Below are 7,297 nucleotides of genomic sequence, written 5' to 3' on the forward strand. Positions count from 1 at the left end.
TGTACGAAACTAGTAGGATGTTGTTATTTGCTTCGCTTATAGTTTATGAGACAAAACGATTTCTTTGATAATTTATAACTATAGTTCATTTACCAGGATGGCGTAGATTACAATATTGACAATACTGATGATTTTGCTAATGCAAGCACGGGAGATTGTAATTTAATTCAAGGTCAATCGGAGCAAATAGTTCGGATATGCTGCTTTTTCACAAATTACAGTAATACCACAAGGTGGTGTAAACTAATTTCCCTCTGACTGTTACTATTGGTAACTTTTGATCTGGAACACGCGTTGGTTAATTTAACAAAATACAGTACACTAATACTACAGCTTTATATCATGGTATAGAATATGCGTAATAACTGACACTTAACATGGATCCCCAATCGAAAAGGGTATGTATAATCTGAATACGCCACGTTTGATATAACAAAGTACTAAATCTTCTTTGTTGAATTTTTCGTAAGGCATGAATAATTCGAACAAAATTGTCATGGTAAACTATACAAGGTTACGTAATTCCACGACTTATATATTACCATTAGAAAATGAGACGCTTTTCCTGGTCTAGTTCATGTGAACTCAGTGCAACATAGTTCTGTCCAAAACTGGCTTAATTATTCAATCATTTAATTACATATTCCTTTTTTGGTAAATGTTATGAGTTGTGTATGCATCAATTGAAGTTTCTCATTCGATGTTACCCCTTTTAGTTTTGCTGTCCCCACGTGGACTGTTCACTTGGATGGAAGCATATAACACCTGTAATGTCAACAGTGGATATATGGCGTCTAAAATAAGCTACAAATTAACAACCTCTTTGTATAAAAAATCAGATGATGACCTTTCTTTGTGTTGCTAATGATTTATGTGAAATAGTAAAACAAATATTTTACCTGTATTATTAAAACATGTTAAATAAAAGCCCTCGTGAAACGGTCATTTTGATGTGAACAGCTGAAAAGACTGAACAATAAATTATCAAGTCATTTTCAGTTAAGTTTTCAGACATACTGCGAAAAATCCATTACTATTATTATCGTAATTTTTCTTCTGCTTTGTACACAATGTATCGTGAATTATGTTTAGTTTTTTTTCCAAAAATAAGTCGAATGAATCTGTTAATTTGAAGCAAAATTAGTGAGAAATGAATAAACATCATGGAATAAGCAGACTACCGAAATATTATAAAGGAATAGGGAGATGATTTCCAATGAAACAACTATCCACCTGAGTTCAAACCAGGAAGATAAAAAGAAGTTTGACAGACATAAACCAACGACAACCACTGAAATACAGGCTCCTAGCTTGCGACAACCATTACAAAATTTTGCGGGATTAAACATATTCGTGAGATTATAACCCTCCACTAACCTTTTTAAACAATATCACCGTAAAATTTGGGATATGACAACCCTTTCATAATAAGAAATATTCATGAAACTTCATTACCAAATTTTTGTATCTATTTAAATATTTTGTAAAATTTGTAATTAATTTGTGGTAACGAAATCCCTGATGGTATAAACTAAGTAAGGTAAAGCCTTGAGTGTCTCAGTTATAAAAATAAAATATAGGAATTTGAAAATATTACCTAGGTTGGACGTTACTTAACTTTTAAGAAATTTAAATTTAAATAGAACGAAACCACTGAGAAATGAAGTATTTGGTTTGTGTATACGACAATAAGGAACCTACCAAACGACACAAGACAACCTTGACCGCTTTTGTTAGTCATACAAAGCTAAGTAGTAATCCAGTAAACTGTTCCGCTAAAGTCTACACAAGTTAAAGACGCAATCCATAAAGAAGTCACAATACAACATGTAGTAACAGATCAGTGCTTGAAATGAATCACAAAATGCCAATCTACCTTCGTTAATGAACCACTACCTTCATTTATGAACTAGTGCCCAAACTTAATGATAAGTCTTAATACAACATCAACAATGCACCAGTGACCAAACTCTATGGTAAGTCACATTTCTATCCCCAGGTCGTGGGATACCAAATTTGGTGAATTGCGTGTGTAAAGGAAGTATACATTTCCTATAGATTTGAATGCAGACTTTGGCATACCACGAAATCAAATATCCATGAAAGCATAATCCTCAATCTACGAAAATTAGTACAGACTTAGAGTAAGGCGTTGACATTGAAGGCATACAGATGATGTCACCTTGTTCGGTTTTCAAAAAGACATCATCATTTAATGGAATTGTCGTTTAATGAATCTTTTACACCGAAATAATTACTTAAATGGAATGCCTTGATTACTTGACATTAGAATATGGATAATCGTATAGAAATACTTACGTGAAACATGATTTTACTGATGCAGATATCCCTTTTTGTTTTATCTCCGTAAACTGAATTTGCAACAGTAGGTTCAGGTAGGCCAAGCTTTAAATTCAACACAATTGTCTTTTACTAATATGATCTCTCTCAATGATTTTTGTATGAAATCTTTCTTTGGAAATAACATAACCCATCGGCAACAAAGGTTGTTACAAATATATGATCTATATATAAAAATTCACTTTTTGGGTCTTTTGGAAAAAATGTGGTTTGTGCTTTATTTAGACCCCTCTAACAAGAAACTTGTTTTGCATGCACACGTATAAAAATTGCGGTTTATATCCAACGCAATCATAGGTTTGAACACTGTTTACAATTTAGACTTGTTTATATTGTTTGTTTGGGCTTGTATTATATTTGCCTTCGGGTTTATATGATCCGTTCATCCTATTTTGACTCCTCAAAATTCAAGAATCTATCCTAAATTGAGGTAAATTGAATGGCTTTCCAAATACCGTTTCGATTCCTAACATCACTGAAGAGACATTAATTGTCGAAATCCAGATATGGTGTATAAAAACCTTTTCACCATTTGTTTGCGGTATATCATCTTTTCCGCAAGTTTATTGTTTTCTGTTTAGTATTAAATTAATAATTAAGATCCATTTATTACATCTGTGATCCGTTTATTTGGCAATCGCCAATGGCAGTCAGCAGGGTTTAAGAACATGTGTTGTTCGACCTGTTAGTCAAATGCGTTTTGTTAAAATATACTTGTTCACTTTTTTGGTCTTTTGGAAAATGTTGTTTGTGCTGTATTTAGACCCCTCTAACAAGAAATTTGTTTTGCATGCACACGTATAAAATTTGCGGTTTTTATCCAACGCAGTCATAGGTTTGAAAGTTGTTTACAATTCAGACTTCTTTATATTGTTCGTTTGGGCTTGTATTATATTTGCCTTCGGGTTTATATGATCCGTTCATCCTATTTTGACTCCTCAAAATTCAAGAGTCTATCCTAAATTGAGGTAAATTGTATGGCTTTCCAAATACCGTTTCGATTCCTAACATCACTGAAAAGACATTAATTGTCGAAATCCGGATATGGTGTACAAAAACCTTTGCACCTTTTGTTAGCGGTATATCATCTTTTCCGCAAGTTTATTGTTTTCTGTTTAGTATTAAATTTATAATTAAGTTCCATTTGTTACATCGGTGATCCATTTATTTGGCAATCGCCAATGGCAGTCAGAAGGGTTTAAGAACATTTGTTGTTCGACCTGTTAATCAAATGCGTTTTGTTAAAATATACTTGTTCACTTTTTTGGTCTTTTGGAAAATGTTGTTTGTCCTGTATTTAGACCCCTCTAACAAGAAATTTGTTTTGCATGCACACGTATAAATATTGCGATTTTTATCCAACGCAATCATAGGTTTGAACGTTGTTTACAATTTAGACTTGTTTATAAATATATATATATATATATACAAACACAAAACATATCTGCAAGGTATACCATCTGCTTGCCAATATGCATTATGTACTTTATCACAACCCTAGATAAAGCCGACGAGGAAAGGCATTACAAGACTAACGAAGAAATGTTATAGCCTAGTTGGTCCAGTGGTCTAGCGCTGGACACGGTGTCTAAGACTGTAAGATGCAGGGGTTTGAATCCCGATGATAGAAGAACAAAAATAAAGATTAACATTGTTGGGCTTAATTTGAGAAGAAGTATAAATAAATAATTGTGTCCGCCCAGTATAACTATAGGTTATCCGATGGAGAACGTCTGTCGTAAAGTTGTCACATATTTAGACGTGTATATATACTGTACAAGAGGCATTTCTAACAGTCAGGTCATTAGAATTAAGCGAATTAAGCGGATTTCTTGCACCAATGATACTGTGATAAAACAATTACAAGACTTTGCTGGCAACCTAACAAACAGGGGCTACAAAAAATACATTGATAAACGCTTTTCTCGTGCTAACAACATCAGCCGAGACGAACGTTTCTGTGTTGATTTTGTAATACAAGAAAATAACGCATGAACCAGTGTTAAAGGATAGCTTTACTACTATGGCATGCATTTATATATGCGTCATTGTGTTTGGTTTGATTTGGCGAGAACGAATGATCATAGGGTTATTCAGTATACAAGAATGATATCAATGTAATACATTATCATTATACTTGTATACGCATTATCAGTAGTTTTAGTGAACAAAATATGTAACATGCAAGGGAAACTACTGAAAAGTTATTCAACTTCCTTAATGTATCGTCATTTGTAAACATTACATCATAAATAACTAACTTTAAAAGATTTAAATAACTTTTATGTATCACATCTACTTCATTGTTGTGCTACTGTTAGTTTTAAGAGAAAATGACAATGGCTGAAGACCTGTTGTGGATTATCCTATTAGCTTGTGTTTTAGATATAAAATCTGTGATGGGTAAGTAACGAAAAAAAATGTTAAACTATTAATTCAATATGATATTGTCAAAAATTCTCATTGTATAAAAAATAAGCTAGTGGTCTTTTTCTATGCTGTTAAGGATTTAGGTGAAATAGTGTAAAAATTCTTTTACATGTATTATTAAAACATGCTATATAAATGCCCTCGTGAATAAAACTGTCCAGACGGGTATTTGACTATAATTCTTTACTATGTTTAATTTTTCTATTTACGAAAACTAACAGATAGATACATACATGTGTATAATTATAAATCAATGTCAATATATATCGCATCTTTTTTTTTCTACTTCCAAAACTGGATAAGTGAAAACTATCTGTCATGTGTGTCAACTACCAAAAGAAAATTAATCATTTCTTTATGTATTGGTGGCCTTCGGCTGTTGTCTGCTCTATTGTCGGGTTGTTGTCTCTTTGACACATTCCCCATTTCCATTCTCAATTTAATTTTCACAGAGTTTATCTTTACTGCCGTGAGGAGACAGTAGAGTGCCTCCCCGTGCTTCAGGTTTATGCTCTTATAGTTTACTAGATTATGGAGTGTGTGTCCGAGCGAACAAATTCCTGGATTTTTTGATAATACTAAACTCCCTCTTATTTGTTATATTTACAAGAAATCTACCCGAAAATTTGTGTTTAATTATAGCCAGGCCTTTGAAAATACTGGAATTAACTACTTTTGGAGTGTCAAAAACTCGTTGGAAGTACTTGATAAATTGCATGCATAGATTGGTGATTTTGAATCTGTTCGAAGTTTTGATTTTTCTACCCTATATACCACTTTGCCTCATATTCTTATTAAGAAAAAATTCACACACCTGATTAAATGGGCATTTAAAAAGTCGGAATGCGAAAACATATGTTCAAACTCTTTCAGGTCATTTTTTAGTAGCAACAAACAAAAGAGCTATGTCAATTGGACATGCTTTGATACTATATCTGCCCTTGAATGTTTACTTGATAACATTTTTGTTCGCTTTGGAGATTCCGTATATCGTCAAGTTATCGGAATTCCAATGGGAATTAACTGTGCACCACTTATTGCGGACCTGTTTTTTGTATTGTTATGAGTTACAATTTATGTTTTAAAAAAATCAGCAAAGACCCATCGAAACAACATCTGATACAAAAATTTAACAATACTTTTAGATATTTGGATGATATATTGGCTCTCAACAATGACAACTTCAGTATGTATACTAAAGAAGGTTATCCTGTTGAACTTACTTTAAATAAAGCTAATACTAACAATGACCACTGTCCTTTCCTCGATCTTGATATCTATATCACTAACGGGAAGCTTAATACAAAAATTTATGATAAAAGAGATGATTTTTCATTTCCTATCGTTAATTATTCATTTTTAGATGGTGACATTCCCTTGTCACCATTTTATGGTGTTTATCTATCTCAACTTGTACGATTCGCTCGTGTATGTAACAACGTATTAGATTTTAGCGAGAGAAATTCATATATTACTGAAAAATTATTACACCAGGGTTTTCGATATCATAAACTAGTCAAAATATTTACTAAATTTTATCATCGGTATGAGGATATCATTCGTAAATATAACTAAACATACAGACATCTTATACGTTCGGGTATTTCACATCCAATCTTTTATGGTAATATTCTTTACAAAGCACAAAAATGTCAGTATTCACCTCAAAAACTAACAAAACTTTTAAACAGACTTATTAAGAAGGGATATAGTTACGATACTGTTGTCAGGTCATTAAAGATTGCATGTTTTGGCTTTAATATTGATTCACATATAGGGTCTTTGCATCGGAATTAAACATATTTATTCTAAAACCAGTTGTTGGCATGACACGGGTTATGTTCTTCTCATATATTTTATGACGGTATAATACTAAACCCTTAACAGGAGGGACTGTGCCTGATATTCATATGATGAAGACATAATCTTTCAATCAGTTTAATTGAGGTCTGGAGCTGGCATGTTAGTAACTGCTAGTAGTCTGTTGTTATTTTTGTATTATTGTCATTTTGTTTATTTTCTTTTGTTTCCTATTCTGACATCGGACTCGGACTTCTCTTAAACTGAGTTTTACCGTGCGTACTGTTGTACGTTTGTTTTTTCTACATTGGCTAGAGGTATAGGGGGAGGGTTGAGATCTCAAAAAATATGTTTAACCCCGCCGCATTCTTGCGTCTGTCCCAAGTCAGGAGCCTCTGGCCTTTGTTAGTCTTGTATCATTTTTAATTTTAGTTTCTTGTGTATAATTTGGAGTTTAGTATGACGTCCATTATCACTGAACTAGTCTACATATTTGTTTAGGGGCCAGCTGAAGGACGCCTCCGGGTGCGGGAGTTTCCCGCTGCATTGAAGACCCATTGGTGGCCTTCGGCTGTTGTCTGCTCTATGGTCGGGTTGTTGTCTCTTTGACACATTCCCCATTTCCATTCTCAATTTTATTTGTGTCGCTGGGTTATTCCACATCTTCTTGTTTAGTAGTTAGACAATCGAACGTCTAATTCTTTTC

The sequence above is a fragment of the Mytilus californianus genome, unplaced genomic scaffold, assembly GCF_021869535.1.
Source record: "Mytilus californianus isolate M0D057914Y unplaced genomic scaffold, xbMytCali1.0.p SCAF_44, whole genome shotgun sequence".
Classification (NCBI taxonomy): Eukaryota; Metazoa; Mollusca; class Bivalvia; order Mytilida; family Mytilidae; genus Mytilus; species Mytilus californianus.